Genomic DNA, 17,358 nt, shown 5'->3' on the forward strand with positions numbered 1-17,358 from the left:
TGTAACTTCAAGGTATTGTAAGTTTCTATTTTTTCTTGCTGTTATTGATTTGGTTTTGTAGGTTTTTATTTAAGGGGTTGTATAGTAACAGTGTAATGGAGACTACCATATCCAGTGGCATATTGCTTAACTTCATGGCATTGTACGTTTCTGTTTCGCTTCCTGTTGTTGGTTTTGTTTTGTGGTTTGTTTTTTGTTGATTTGTTTTCTCTTGGTGGGGGGGATTTACAGTGACGGAACACTGGAGACAGATGTGTTCATATGTGATGATACAGTGTGGTGTGCATCTTTACTTTTGGATTAAGAATATACTCCCAGTGAAACGGTTGGATGTGTCTTGACAATGGAATGCTAGACTCTTGGCCATTGCCCATGCCTGCAATGATGGACTTATACTGCAAATGAGGAACTATGCTGTTGTAATGATATTGAAGAACTCAGTGTGTGTGTGGGGGGGGAGGAATTGGGAAAAGAAGTAGGTGAAATCCAGTTATGGAACTGTATCATAAAGTGATACTAATATGATAATAATAATTAAAAAATTAAATTCTATAAATTACCAAAAAAAATAAAGCTTTTTATAAACCAACATAGTTTCAACATTCCTGTTTGTAGAATAGCCGTTTCTATCCGGAGTTAAACTGTTTCTTTTTACACTTTGCTAGGTACACAAAAAAATACTCCAAAGTCAGTACTAAACCTTTGCCTTTGCCATTTATAAAGGTACTTTTGTAATATATATGATTTGCTTGCTAGGTTACTGCAAGCAGCAGTTTCATCAACTGGTGATATATTTTCTCACCATTGGCTCTGATTGATAAGCCAATGTTTCCTAGTTTGGGCTTCTGTTTTAACGGTTTCTCATCTTTTGTGAAATTCTTTGTTACTGGTTGTATTATATTCCCATGCCCAAACATTATTGGGCTCTTGAGCTAGTCATCCTAAACGACAAGAAAACAAAGTCCAAAAGTAACAATCCCTTCTGAAATTGATACTTAAAAACGACATACTTATTTAAAAGACAAAGAGGTGGTGGGAGTAGAGACTGAAGAGACAGAGATTGAAATATTTTACTTGTTTCAATTCATTCCCCAAATGCCTCAAAGAGAGGACTGGGAGAGGCCCCAAGCAGGAGTGAGCAAGTCAGGTCCAGTGCGAGGTAGCAGGCAGAGCCATCACCTGCTCTCTCAGAGTGTATAGCAACAGGAAGCTATGATTAGGAGCAGAGCTGACACTTGAATTTAGGCTCTCCCATTTGCCATGTGAACATCCCAGTGGTGTGTTAACTGTTCCATCAAATATCCATACTTTACTAATTTCACATTCTTTGCAAGAGTCATTGTAAAGGTTTATAATTGTGGGTGAGACTTGTAATCACCATCTCTGCATTTGCTAATGAATGATATTTAACGGTTTTGACATTGCATTTTGTATCCCATTTAGGGTATTATTTTGAAAAGTAGAATGTCAAAGACGTTTGCTCAACAGATGGTAAATCAGATGTTTAAGAAACTAGTGTTTTTTTTTAAATTTCTTTTAGGATATATTTACTTTTATTTGAAAGGCAGAGTTTCACAGGAAGAAGGAGAGACAGAGAGAAACATCTTGCATCCATTGGTTCACTTGCCAAATGACCCCGATGGATGGAACTGAAGAAGTGATCTGATTCCAAGCCAGGAGCCTGGGATTTCTTTCCAGGTCAGCCACAACTTCCACTGTCTGCCCAGATCATAAACAGGGAGCTGGAGGCTACCTTGTTACACTGGAATGTTAAGCTTGTGATTAAGAAGTGAATGAATATGCCACTGTGATAATTTGGAAAAAATAATAGAAAAAGGGGAGACAGAAAAGGAGGAAGGAGGAATAGCTATGCTTCTAAATCTGTATTGTAAAAACATGAAATATACACATTTTATGTAAAAAGAACTTAAATGAAGCATTGGCTTAGAGGCAAAACGATAACAATAGGGATATTAGTTTTCGTGTTTTCATCCCTTTTCCCCATTATCCAGTAAATACGAAGTTTCTGTTAATCCATCGTAGAGATTTCTGGAACAATTTATAGACAATTGATAATAATATATTATTTAAAAATGATTGATAGTTATTATAAGACACGAGATACTAAACAGTTCTTTTTAAATGCCTGTGGTCTCTGAAACATAAGCACATAAATAGTAGATATATAAAAAGGGAATATTTCAAAGGGAAATTTGGTACACAGCATTTTTAAGTAAGAAACGATAAATTACTTGGATGTAGAAAAATAAAACACAGAAGTAAAATCAAAGGATTTGCTAACTAATGCATGAACATTTGTTCTCTTTAAGAGATGGGATTTCCTAAGAAGCCCTAGAAATATAAAATTATGGATAAGCCCAAAGATTGAGGTCAACACATTCTACTAGGTCAGTGTTTCAATTTTCATCAGTATTACCAGACTTCATTCTCAGGAAGAAAATGAAACAAACATCTTTACCTTCTGCTTCCTCAACTCCCTGCTTCTTGTTACTCAGTTTCTTTCTTCAATTATGGCGCAAAGGCTCTCCAAGCCAGACTGCTACATGACTCTTCAAATCCAAAGTTTGACAGAGTCCGACACGGTTGGGAATGTTTAGATCATAGACTATTTTTATCTGATATGCCAGAGAGTGTTGAAGCTTCTGCAATACACTTTGGGACTAATACTTCATGATCTCATAAATATGAGTTTTGTCTATTGCCATAAATCCTAACCCAGAGATACTCTGTGACGCATACCATAAAGATAAGGGGCCTCTCCTCTTCCTAAGGGGTTCGGTCACCAACACATTTGTAGCTTTACATGGAATTACCAGCCTTTTGTGTTCCCCAACAGTATCCTCACACCAGACACATGCAGGGTAGATCAGATGCTTCAATTTCTTTTTCCTGTAACATAGTTCATTTCCACTATTTATAGGTAATTTATTTTCATTCTGCTCTGTACCTACAGTTAGTTAAACATAGTTGGATAAATCCATGTCCCACAGCTTCTCTATTATAGAGCTATGCCTCTTGATTCATCTCTTGCTTGGATTGTTTTCAAAGCAGTTTTCTTTTAAGAAGGTTATCATAGAAGGCAGATACCTTGAGTGTTGGCCTATCACCTTGAATAATTACTTGAATGAGAAAATGTCAATTTGATGCTTTCTTCAAACCAGGTGTGCATTGGTCAAAACCACATTCTTACTTGACTGGATGCTGTTTTAAGGAGGGAGGGCAAATATTTTTTTCCATGAAGGGCAAACTGTGATCAGCTGCTAGCAACTGACTCAGTGGTGTATATTCCAAGGTGGCATCTGTACTCCACAGGAAGGAAGGCCTTGATCAATTAGAAAAGTGTGGCAAAGACCCAGGAGGAAGAGACATGGCAGAAGCAGAAATATTTTGTGTTTGCCAGTCTGGCTGGAAGTATCACATTTTCTGAGGATGACGACCTTTCAGTAAAAACACTTTGAGAATGAAAATTGATTTGCTTAGAAAGGAGCCTTAATTCTATTGGTGAAGTCTTGAAAGTATGAAGAGAGATTTTTGCAGTAGTTCCAAGTACACGTATAAAGCTGAAGTGGGAGAATTCATAAGAAATCTGACAAATCTAAAAAAGGGAAAATGACATGACTAGCTAGCATTTTCTAATAGATTTCTATAAGACCATTCACATACGGATGCCATTTACATATGAATGCCATTCAGGCACATAAACATTATAAATACAGATTATGGCAGGCAAAAAGAAGTTATTTCTGACTTTAAACATTGCGAGCAACATATTTATTAACCCTGTTGAAATTAAATTAGAAATTAGTACTGTACTGATGACTTGTGCCGTTCCAAACATGTTGAGAAATAAAATTGTATACTTTAAAATAATTATCTGATTGAATACTCTCATCAAAATAAAACTATTTACTGTTTAATTAAAAAAGGAAATGAGTTATTAAGCACAAAGACACAGAAGGGAAGCTCTAAATTTATAACATGAAAGGAAAGCAACCATCCCAAAACAACTTTTAAAGTCAGTGTGGGACAGCCAAAGTTGTAGTCAGGTGAGATTTTTATGATAAATATGTAAATAGAGTAACTGATACACCATTATCTAAATATCCACAGAAAAATGCACTTTCAACAAATACAGAGCTTAAATCAGAAATCTAAGGACTATGAAAGAATGAATATTGAATTATCATAATTGTATATATAGCATGCCATTCCTTCCAACATTAGATCCTTTTCCAATCAATCAATCAATAAATAATATATAATAAATAATGAGCACTCAATGTGGGGTCTTGCAACAAGTGTGAGGTTTGTTTTTCTAAAATTTTAGGATAACTTTCTGTAGACAACCTTTAAAGTGAATTATACATTTAAAAATCGTCACCAAAAGGACTCGAAAATTCTAAAAACTAAAACATGAGCCCTTGGTAGACGTTCCAGACCATCAGTGTTCTCCATTTAAGGGATTTTGCTAGGATTAGAACAGGGTAAACATCAGTTCTTTGAGGAGCTAACATTGACTGCTTTGTCATTGTGATATCTCATGTGTATGTTACATATTTATTTTAAAACAAGGAAACATGTATTTTAAAAGCAAATGACAGGGCCAGGCGCGGTGGCGCAGTGGTTAAGGTCCTCGCCTTGCACGCCCGGGATCCCATATGGGCACCGGTTCTAATCCCGGCAGCTCCACTTCCCTTCCAGCTCCCTGCCTGTGGCCTGGGAAAGCAGTCAAGGACGGCCCAAAGCTTTGGGACCCTGCACCCGTGTGGGAGACCCGGAAGAGGCTCCTGGCTTCGGATCGGCATAGCATCGGCCGTTGAGCGGAAGATCTTCCTCTCTGTCTCTCCTCTCTGTATATCCGCCTTTCCAATAAAAATATAATAAAAATAAATCTTAAAAAAAAAAAAAGCAAATGACACAATTCCCTGTCATGTGTTTGTTTTTTCCCAACTTCACTCTCAGTTATCTAAGTTTACTTTTTTGTTTGTTTTTAGATGAGAAATGGGCCTCCTAAGTCATGGCAAAATGAAGTCCTTTCTTCATGTCTTCCTTGGCCCAAGCATCGTTCCCTTGTGCATTTTTTCTCCTCTTGTGCCTTGGTGTTCCTTTTAAGCAGATACATTTCACATTGCAGCAGAAGGGGAAGGGCTGTAGGTACAGACAGCTGACCTGTATGTGTCTCTTGATGACACACATCCTAGAGATGACCTGCATGTCGGAGGACAACTTTCCAAGGTGGGAATGGTAATACTGACTGAACTTCTTTAGCCCCTTTACTGACATGCTCAGTGCTGATGTCATGAACCATCAGGTCACCATCATTCCATTTTTCATCTGCAGATTCAATGTTGAGCTTCCCAAGAGTTTGACTTTGAGTCAGTTCACTGTGCAGAATGAGGATTTAGGGGACCCCTTGTGATTCACTGCTGCGGAAAGGGACGAGGGAGAAACTGAGGTCCAATAGCTCTGGTCAGTTTTGTCCACCAGCGTACTCTCATGATCCCTTAGAGTTGTTTCAACTGAACTGGATTGTCTATACTCATACACTCCTATAGAGTCAGTTGTCAAGAATGGACTACTTTGGGCACAGTCTGACCTTGTAGGAGGCGATCGTTGATCCACGAATGAATCCTCAAGAATTGACAACAGAGGCAACAGAGGCAAGGTCCCCAATAAGGGAACCCTGGGCACCCCATCTACATGTGCACCCTCCAACCATGCTTCTGATGGGGGAGAACAGTGATGATTGTGCAAGTGCCTGACTGCAGGCTTCGGATCCTTCCCACTTCATCCCAGCTGTGTCCACAGTCCTTTCACTAGAGAAGGTCCATTTCCGTGGGTGTCCACTGTTTCATGGGTGTCAGATGAAAACAGCAGCTTGGTGCAGTTGGAACCACCAGCAGGGGATTCAAATCTGGATTTTCCTAGAGGTTCATGGTGTGACTTAGAGCGTGACAACCCTAAGAGTTAACATTTATTGAACATTTATTACATTGAAGTGGATTTTTAAACAGCTTTACATGCATTGAACTTTGATCCTTTCCCAAATCACAAGCAATGATACCGATTAAGCAGATTTCCAATGTGGATTAAATGAGTCAACATTTTAACACTCTCCTTGCAAGCAGTAGGCTTAACACAAACGGCAACTCATCCCTCCCTCTTTTTCCAGCATACAGGAATAATCCCAAACCCTCAAATATATGGGTTACTCTACCAGACTTGATATAATAACAATAATGCCTCTAAAAGTTGTTATGACTCTGCCCTATTCTATTTGACAATTCGCTATACTAGGCCCATTGCATGTGTTGGATCACTGGATCCTCACGTTACCGTGATGTGGCAGAAATGTGATCTCTTTGATTCCGAACTGCCCTGGAAGGAAATCCCACAGAAGAAAATTTTCCATTCTTAAGCCTCCACAATTATTTGTTATTTTCTTCCTTTGAAAACAACCTCCCCGTCTTGTATACACCCACAATCTCTCATGCACATGAACAATTTTTGTCTTGATTTTCTCTTTTTTTTTTCACTACTCCCCTCATACTCTTTCTTCTTGTTTCCATTTCTAGGCATTTTAAAATTGTTTCTTTGTTGTATATATTCTGAATTATTTCATGCTAAAAAATTACAGTCCTGGAGGGAATGAAAAAAAAAAAAAACCTTCCCCTTTGCAAAGCTCAGCACGAGTGGGAATTCTGCCATTGAACAGTCTGTCCATGTTCAATTTTAGCATCGTATAATTTCCTGCATAATTGTTCCAGTGTCCTCATTCTCATCCCTGCGTTCTCCCCACACTTTCTATTTTTTAAAGAAAGAATCCGAACTGTATGTCTGGTTCAACAGGGAATTTGATAGGGGAAAAATGCCAGACGGCATCATACGCCTTGACTTACTGCAACATCTCAGAAAGAAAAAAAAAAAAAGTTGTGCATCCAAAATGGAAATGCTCCAGTTGCTGTCTTTGGTGACCTCTCTTCTCTGCCAGCCACTCCAAGGCCAGGCATGTGAAAATTCCTCATGTGTTTGTGTCATTCAATTCCCAAATATCACATAACCAAAAATATTAAAATAAAACTGCTCATAACATTTTCCTGAATGCCATCTGGGCCCCACTGGAAGCTGACACTATCTGTCAAACCCAAGATAACCACATTTCCCCCTCCTCTGTATGTGTTAATGTTTGTCATAATGGATTTCACTTTAATGTCCCAATTACATTTATGACATTCTTTCAACCGAGTGGCACTAATGACTTTCATTATTATTTATGCTCCTCCTTAATTATAAGACTCTCACCTCTCTCATTACACACACTTCTTTATAACCCCCTCCCTGGCATGCATGTTCTCTGGTATGAGGCTAATGTGCCTTGGCTTCCAATTTCAGGAAACACAATGATTAATTACTTCTGTTAAACCAGCCTACCCTAGAGTGATCCGATTGGCAAAATGAGAAGGGCCAGATTGCTGCTCCAGAAGAATTTCCCAGGACACCTGTCAGAAAGTAAAAATAAAAATAAAAGAAGAGAAGCCTTTCAACCCCAAGTAAACAAATGCATGGGATCTATGCTTGTCAGAGCCTTGGGATGAATCACAAGGAGATGTAATTTTCAGTGAAAGTGAAATAATGGATACAGATGCCCTACTTTACAGGCGATGAGAGTCAGACTCGCTGATGTGACTGGGGACAAAGCGACCTCTCACAGACTACAATGCTTCTTCCATCAATTAAAATAGTCTCTAGCAAAGTTTACCTCCTGTGCTATATTGCAACACTTGCATCAACTTTCCCTGAATCTCTACCAAGAGATGGCATTGCCAGGGCTGTGTTGTGGCACAGTCTGTGAAGTTGCTGCTTGGAATATCCATTTACCATTTGTAGTGTCTGACTAAGTTCTGCTGCTGCCTATCTACCTTCCTGTTAATGAACCATCCAGGAAGCAGCAGATGATGGGTTACTCATTTTGGATCCCTGCCACTCATGTGGGAAACCCAGATGGAGTTCCTGATTTCTGGCTTTGGGCTGGCTCATACCCTGCTGTTGTAGGCATTTGAGAGTGATTCAGTTGATGAAACAGAAGAGAGAGAGAGAGAGAGAGAGAGAGAGAGAGAGAGAGAGAGAGAGATTTCTTTTGTTTATGCTATGTTTAGGCAAGGCTTAGGATTTTATGTAGTTAAAAGAACGCAGCAGAAGAGACATCATGTTTTCTCCAAACCTGGACCCCAAATTCTTGGTACCTCCACAATTTCCAATCTCCCAGGAATAAACCAGGTTCTTTATATTGATGGAGGTATGTCCCAGAGAGCCCAGGTTGACTTGCCAACTTCCTGCAGAAGCAAGAGCAAAATCAGGCATAGCCATTTAGCTAAACCCAGTCCAAATCTACAATCTGCAGAACCAACAACTCAGGAAATAGTTGTTTCAAGGTTTTTGGAGTGGTTCATCATCCAGCGCAAGGTTTCTGATACCTGTCAGAGGAGAGATATACAAACATGGAGGCTGTGATGAAGGTTGGGCAGAAAAACGGTCACTAAGGGGAAATCATTTTGATCCAGGAACAAAAACAAAATGAAACAAAAACAGAACTAAAAACCTGAATTCAGCACAACTCAAGGGAATATTCTCATCCTTGTCATTTAATGTGTGAGAAATCTGAGTCCCAGGGATGACAGAAGGGCGGACGGATGATAGAATTTGCACAAACTCTCAGGGCAGGAGGTCAGACTGGAGGATCTGTTGGGTTTTGGACCGTACAAGTCCACGTCCTAGACCAAGACCACCTCACCGACAAAGCAGTATTTTTGGAGGCCACCAGCACTTTCCTCTTAGCCAGGGTGACATGAGGTAGCTGGCACAAGGGCATATATGGAGGACAGCCCTTCCTGCCTCAGTGTCTTCCCTTGAGATACCCCTCTACCTCACTCAAGAACTAACACCATAGCAGAAGCCACACACAGCCGCAACTTTTGTCCAAAATCAAATTCCGTTGATATGTGGAACAAGAATCAAGTTTCAGAAAGTCCTTAAAAATCAAACCAAATTAAAGAAAAAAAATCCATGCTTATTTATAAAGTTCTCAAGTTATGCCTTCTGATGTGAATTAAAATTCTTGCTTATCTCAGGAATAGCTTATTCCTGCTATTCTTGGATCAATTTTCATATATCTATCAATGCAGAAAATGTTATTTTGCAAATGACTTGATCATTTATTAAAAAATATTCTCTCTTCTCCTGACCTTTGTCTCAGTTTTTAATGACACAATAATCTATATATAGTTCACTTAGTCATGACTGTTGTTGTAATTCACAAATAACTCTTTGATTTGTGAAATCCCTCCAAAGCCTACAAAACTATTTTATGGAGAACAGCATCCCTGGTTTACTTGATTTGTGTTTTTCAATTCAAACATTATGAAGTTTGGGTACAATGATGAGGCAGGCACTTGGGACCCTTCCCACCCTCGCGTCAGAATGTCTGAATTTGAATCCTGCCTCTGACTCTGATTCCGGAGCCCGGCTTATATATGTGTGTATATATGTAAATATATATATGTATGTAGATATATAATCATTTTTTGCTTGTTTGTTTTCAGAGATCTTTGTCTTAATTTTGGAAGCCAATGTTACCCCAGCAAATTCTTTGTTAGGTGCTCACAACAGCATGTGAAGAGCAAGTGGCTTCCAAACACTGAAATACAGTTTTTCATTGATTTCTGTGGCTATTGGAACTCATCCCCAAAGCTAAGGACCCAAGCTTGCAATTCCCATCACAATCCAAATGTCATCCTGTCTGTCCTTTTTGTGCATATAGCACAGTAGCCATGATTGTGAATGATAACATTTCAAAGCAGACAACAACTTCAATTACAGGGGATAGGAAACTCCAGGTATATGGCACACTCCACTCATCCAGAAGCTTTCTCCTGTGCTAGCTCAGCAGAGAAACCATTTCTGATCCACTTCTCTTCACTCAGAGAAAAATCATCCATTTGTAAGCCCACATTTTCTCTGTATCTAGGCAAATCATAAATGAAAGTGACAGTAACGAACATAATGCCTTCTCTGGGCTAGTCAACTAAACATGATCTAACAAGATTCTAGTACATGGCCATTCTACTTAATTTTGTCTTTAAAATGTATTTATTCTGAAAGTCAGTTATACTGAGCTGAAGGGGCAGAGGTGGAGACGGAGACACACACAGATTTTTCAGGTTTTCATGTACTCTCTCTAGATGGCTGCTAGGGCCAACACTGGGCCAGGCTATCAAGCAGTGGCATTATGAACTATACCACAACACCGGTCTCTTAATCATGTGTTTATGTTCCATTAGACTATAAGAGCCAGAACTCTTTTTTTTCTCAACTGTGTAATCAATATGTTTATAAATAAACAAATCCTTTCGCTACCCGTTGAATAGCCTCCCCATTTTCTCATACCCCATATTTTCAGCTCCAAGTCAATGCTGCTATTCTGACTCAGTGATTTAGTTGGGCTGACATCTCACTGAAGCGAAAGGCCTTGACGTGTTCATGACCACTCCGAAGTCCACTGCATGCCGCCCCAAGGAGAGCTGGGCTAGCTCCCCAAGCAACACCTGGTGTGAGCTTAGATGGAATGTTCCCAGAGTTGGCCTTTTCCTGCTTTCTGAATCTACTCCAGGATCCTATCTCAAAGCAAAAAAATCCACTTTCCCCTGGATCCTTTTCTAAGTTCCCCAGAGATTTGGGTTATATGTAGTTTAGGTCCCAAAGATGGTGAGCTCTATGACAATGGAGGTTTTGCATCCTTGGTCCCTAACGTATTTCATTTAGTAAGCCTCAGTCACATTCCCTGGAAGAGATGGAGTTGTTCTAGGCAAATTTTAAGCTACAACTATGAAGAGGGATATTGGGAACATATAAAGGTATATAGAAACGATCCTACAGAAGCAGTACCTTCCAGCAGTAAGGAGATTTGCATTTATTACTTCAAAGTGATTTTAGCTTGCAAGGGGTGTTGTAGTTCCTGTTCTGCTAGTTATTACAAGGTGATGCAAGGTGAGTTCCTTGGAATGGCCAACATTCAGTGTTCTGATCTGTATATTTTTGTGAGGTGAAGGGGTTTCATTACAGTATCTAAGACAGAGGAAATGTTAGGGAAGAACAAGGCATCACAGTTTAGCATATCACAAACCCCTGTTGTCCTCGGCTTGCTGAATGTCATCAGGTTGAGTCAGATAAGGTCCACAAAATGTGATGTGCTCCCACAGAAACATGTCTCCGTGTAGATCTTTTGCCCAAGATGTGTTGCATTTGCATCTTTCCAAATTTGCTTTCTCTCTCTCCCTTCCCTACTTCCACTCTTCTTTTTCATTATTTTGCCTTTTCTCTCCCCTTCCTTTATTTCTCTTTCATTTCATTTTTTTCCCTGCAAAGTATATTATCCATGTAGTTGAGAGGGAATGAGCTGTTGATTGTCCATACACTTTTATTTTGAATAGTGCTGCACTTTGGAGAAAGCCTAATTTTCTTAATTAGTGCAGAATCAGGAAGGTAGAACAGGAAAGTCATGGACAATATCTTCCAGTCAGCAAGTTTATATGTAATTACAGAAAAATTGAGTGGGAAGAAAGGAAAAATGAAGAGTTATAGGAAGACATAAAAAGCATACTTTCAGACACAACCTGAAGAAATGAAAGTCCCAAACTATCTGGAATCTATATAGCATAATCTTAGAAGTATAAATGAGAAGATTGTGAGGATATGATCAAACCAATTCTGTTTTTGGCATTGAAGGGAGCTCTTTGTAAAATTTTCCTCAGTAAGACTGCATTTAAAATCACTGTAAAGTAAATTAAGTAGTACAGTAATTAAGTAGTAATTTGATTTGTATGGATGGAGTTTAATGAGAATTAAATTTTGCCTCTCTTCCTGTCCTATCCAGTTTTACGCTCAAAAAATAAACAAATCCATTGTGAGTAACACCCTCAATCGCCTGCAGAATTCCCCTTCATGGCTTTTCCGATCGCTTGGTTGCATCCCAACATCCCTTCCTCTCTTTCACTTGTCTTTGGTTTGATTTTAATGGAGTTTACCTAAATATATTTTGTAAAGAAAGTCAATTAAAATTAAACTTTTCAGTTCACAGCTAAGCAAATCTCTATTTCATCCTCACACTTTTTTTTTTTTTATCTTTTTGCTTGGCTGCATATAAAAATCTTAAACTTACCCATGATTTCTGCAAGATGAGTTCAAAGGCTTTGTTACATCAGTCTAATTCAAGAAGTCTTAGTTGCTTTTACTTAAACTATATTTATTTGCGAATGAGAGAAGGCAAGAGAGGGAAAGGGGAGGGTTGGGAGAAGAGAGATTCTATGAGCTGATTCATAGCATGAACACTTGGAAAGACTAAAGCCAGGAAGCAGGAACGCAGTCCAGGGTTCCTGTGTAAGTGGTATGGACCCCGCTACTTGAGTTCTCCCTCCTGCCGCCTAGGGCACGCACTGTTTCTTTCTTCTTTCTGTTTTCCCATCATTTTCCCATTTAATTGTATCATGACATTGTGGGTAAAGACAGTGGTAACAATTCCAGCATACTATTGTCAAGATATATTTAAAAGTTTCATTGGGGTTCCATGTTATAGACAGTACTCCAATCCAAACATTTCAACTTGGACTGCACATGTAAATAGCTGTGTTCTAACCTCTAATTCAAATGTTTGGCCCACAGCCTTACTCTTGATGTATCTTTTCCTGGAGTTTCTGAAATCCTCAGGAACCTATGACATGTGGGTCACTTCTACTGTGGCTTAGCACTTTGCAGATCTCCTGTAACCCAACACATCATGTCTTTCTTAGGCATTGAGGAATTTTCATTTCTTAATATTTGATTCTGTTCTCTGTTATCTTTTCTGTTTTCTTCCTAATTTTTCTCATACGTTTTCCATCTTCGTTTTGGGTATGTTTTGATTATACTTTTAATCTTGAATAACTAATTCTGTGATTTTTTTCATCTTTGTTAAAATCTTGTCTTGTTTTATAAATATGTCTTCCTTTGTAATTATTCCTTACTTGTCAAAATTTAACCTTAGTCATTTATTTTAATTCCCAAATTGTATTAATGGAGGGATCTGTGTGCTGGTTTATTTCCTGAATATATTTGAGCTGGGGCTGAAGTCAGAAACTAGGAAAAAAACCCGGTTGTGTTATGTGGGTGGCAGTAAACTCCTGCTTGAGCTAGCTCCTGCTTTGGGCCGTCCTCCACTGCTTTCCCAGGCCACAAGCAGGGAGCTGGATGGGAAGTGGAGCTGCCGGGATTAGAACCTGCGCCCATATGGGATTCTGGCACGTTCAAGGAGAGGACTTTAGCCGCGAGGCCACGCTGCGGGGCCCCATCATTTTCATTTTTTAATAGTTATTACAGATGTTCACTAAGAACGAACCACTTACTTCTCAGAAGAAGAAAATGAGGAGTTGCTGGTCTGGGTCTGACATTTCAGTGTATGAACTTCATCACGTACTTGACAATGGGTAAACTATATGATAAATCTGTCTTTTGTGAACAGACTTTTTAAATTCAAATTTAAGAAGCAAACTAAAAATTCTTTATAAGGGATAAATACCAGGTGGTCCTTTTTCACAGAAGCCAGCGCTTCTGATTGTGAACTGTATGTGATACTTAACCTAGTTTCCGATCTGAACAACAGAATTATGAGTAAGTTGTACACAGTTCTTAGCACAGTGGTTGGCATTAACTCCCAATAGTTTTTACATGTTCCTCTGGCTACTGCCTTCATTAGAGATAGGATGTATGGGCCTTGCACGTTAAAACATCTACTCTTTCATAACAGCACAAGCTTGCAAACTTTCCAATTCAACTGCTCCATAAGTATTGGGCTGCAATAGCCAATCAGAGCTAATTTCCTCTCCCGCTAGTCATCTGGCGTGTGACAGGTTTCTGCTCTCATAAACTGTCTAGTTGACTACGGAGCAGTAGAAGTCATATAATACAGTATCCACTCCCATTTTACCTGCTAGGTTAAACATCACATTCTGCAATTTTCTTAATGGTTGATGTTTTGAAGTCCATCATCCTGCAATTACAGTAATCTTTAAGTTAAAATTTGAATGCATGACTGCCGGCTGGCCAGGCTACTGTGAACTTCTTAGTTTGTCTATTTAGACAGCATACCGGCATGGACCCATTTTGATCTGTGGCTTTTCCTGGATCATGTGTTTATTCCCAGAGATCTGAGAATCCAGTGCTATTTCCTACATAAAATTACAATAGACAGCTCTATGCTTTTAAAAACCACGAAAGTTTAAGTTAAAGAATATTTTTGGGGTCCAGCGCGGTGGCGCAGTGGTTAAGGTCCTCGCCTTGCACGCCTGGGATCTCATATGGGCGCCGGTTCTAATCCCGGCAGCCCCACTTCCCATCCAGCTCCCTGCCTGTGGCCCGGGAAAGCAGTAGAGGACGGCCCAAGGCTTTGGGACCCTGCACCTGCGTGGGAGACCCGGAAGAGGCTCCTGGCTTCGGATTGGCTTAGCACCGGCCGTTGCGCTCACTTGGGGAGTGAATCATCGGATGGAAGATCTTCCTCTCTGTCTCTCCTCTCTGTATATCCGCCTTTCCAATAAAAAAGTAATAAAAAATAAATCTTTAAGAAAAAAGAATGTTTTTGGTGAAACAGGGGAATTGATGGCTTTCAGCTATTTTATAACTATCTTGAGGTTTAACATCTTATTGAAACACATAATGAACATTGTAATTGTCACTGAATACTTAGTATTTAATGTTGCTTTTCAATTGGTGACTTTTGAATTCCTGTTTGGCATGCATAAACTGTAGCATTATACACACAAATATCATCTTTAAGTTGCCACTTCACCTTTGCTCACTTGTTTAGATGAAGAACATAAACATGCTTAAATATTATTTAGGCATGGCCCAGTTCAGTCCTAATTTTGCAAGGTCATTGTAATTTTTCAGCAAGTGCAACATGATCTGTAGGGATTCCTTGCATTGGGGTTAACAGACTGTATTATACAATTCATCATGAGGGAAACATATGTTACCGGCAGAGTATTCCAGAATCATGAAAATTATGTTAGCGCTTCACTCCTGAGCCATTATCCAGAACAATTTTTTGGGTAGTTGTAGTTTAACTGTGTAATACACCTAATTCCACTCACCAGCTCCTTCACACATCCATTCCACTGTGGCTGAACGAAGGTATCCATATTCATTGAGTGTTCTCACTTTGAATTTCTGGCTTTAAATTCACATAGTTTTAATAGATGCTTCTTGGTATGGTGACTCAGAGTTCAGGTTCTGAAGTATGAAACTTGAATTGAAATCCTGACTCGATTACTTCTTACAGATTTGGGGCAGGTTACTTAATCTCTTTATATTTCAGTTCCCAGATTTGTAATCGTAAAACTAAAATTGAAGTTCTCGGGAAGGAAGAAATAAAATCATCTTCATAGATTGCATAATTCTCTATTGAAAAAAATACCCCCATAATAAAATATTGCATGTAAGATTAATATGAGCAAGTCAATTGCTTTCTTATATACTTGTGATGAACCAAGTGAAATTTTAAATTGAAATGTAATGCCACTTACCTTAGCAACCAAAGACTCAAACACTAAGGCCAAAGTCTAACAAAATAGGTACAAAGCATCTATGAGGAAAACTGCTGTGACTTCGATGCAAGAAATCAACTAATAAATAAACAAAAAGGTTTTCATGCTCATAGATGAGAAAATTCATTTTTGTCACTGTCGGTTTTTTCCAACTTGACATCTATTCATTTATTTATCTTCATTTTATTTGAAAGGGAGGAAGAGATCAACCCTTGATCCACTGGCTTGCTCTCCCAGTACTGGCCATCAGGGCTAGACCAACCCAAACACAAGAAACCAACCCATGGCTCTAATCGGAGTGGCAGGGATCTAAGAAATTAGCTGTCGCTAATTGACTCCAAGTAATGACAGGCTGAGATTTGTTGAAATAAAAAATATAATGGTAGCCGTTCAGCTCACAACAGCTAAGATATGGAATCAACCAAGTTGTCCATGAGTTGATAATTACATAAAGAAGTTACGGCATAGAGACGTGACAGAATACTATTCAACGGTAAAAGAGAGTGACATATTGTCCTTCACCACAAAATGGATGCAACTAGAGATTGTTATGTACAGGGAATCAAGCCAGAATTGAAGACACATTTCATGCTTCCTCTGATCTGTGCCAAGTGATATCAAAACTACAAAAATGCAATGTATATGATTGATATTGTGAGATTTGGTTAATGACTATAATCTTTGTCTATATTCTTGTAAACAGTAGTTTCTCTACTTAGCACTTCCTTTAGTGAAGTGTTTAAGCTTATAATTGAAAAGAAAATTAACAGTATGTTGTAAAAAAGTACAAGAAAATGTTAAAAAGAAGGAGGGTGGTGGGCGTGAGGGAGCGAAAAATGGTAGGATAGGAAAGATCATTATATTCTTATAAATTTATGTATGAAAGGCATAAAATTTGCTCCCTTGTTTTTTAGATTTTTAAAAGTAAAAACAAAAGATAAGGGGGAAAACACAAGGAAGAAAAAAATAAGACATCACTAACCAAAAAAAAAACCAGGAAATCTTAGGATCTGCTGTGCATATCCACTCCTCCCCACACCTGTAAGTTCAATTAACAACAATTTGTAGACAAAACCATCTTTTTTGAAAATGCCAATCTTGGAAACAAGACTGAGATAGCCACATGGGCTACAGAATCTCAAAAAAAAAAAAAAAGAATAATAAGGGTAAGGAAACAGTGTCCTCATGATTGTGCCACCTGCTACCTTCTCATGGCACCTCTAGTATTTCAAGTTGTTTCCCAGAAACCCTACTTCAGTGTCACCTCCTGAGGACTACTGTGGGTAATGGCAAAACTGAACACACGGGGTCATGCAGACACAGAGAAGCGAGGCAGGGGTTAGAGCGGGCAGTGGTTTAATCTTGTGGTACCCTTGGTTCTTCAGTCGATGTCAGATCAGAGCAGCTGCCACACCCATAACCCACTGGAACCCACTGGAACGTCTTAGCCGATTGCCTTTAAGAATGGCGAGAACAAGAGTAGGTGTATATCAAGGTACCTAGGATACGACTTGGATGTTGGGTCAAACGTCAGAATACCTGATTTGACTCCAGACTGCTCCATTTTCCAGCTTCCTGAGCATACCCACAGCAGAAGGAAGCCGGTGGTGTTGTCTATAAGTTGGTTTCTGCCACAACGAGCAAGATCTGGATGGAGTTCCTGGCTCCAGGGTTTGGTCTGGGGCAGCCGGGACTGTTGCAGGAA

Source organism: Ochotona curzoniae, unplaced genomic scaffold (genome assembly GCF_017591425.1).
Source record: "Ochotona curzoniae isolate NIBS_2020 unplaced genomic scaffold, NIBS_Ocur_1.0 contig_1302, whole genome shotgun sequence".
Classification (NCBI taxonomy): Eukaryota; Metazoa; Chordata; class Mammalia; order Lagomorpha; family Ochotonidae; genus Ochotona; species Ochotona curzoniae.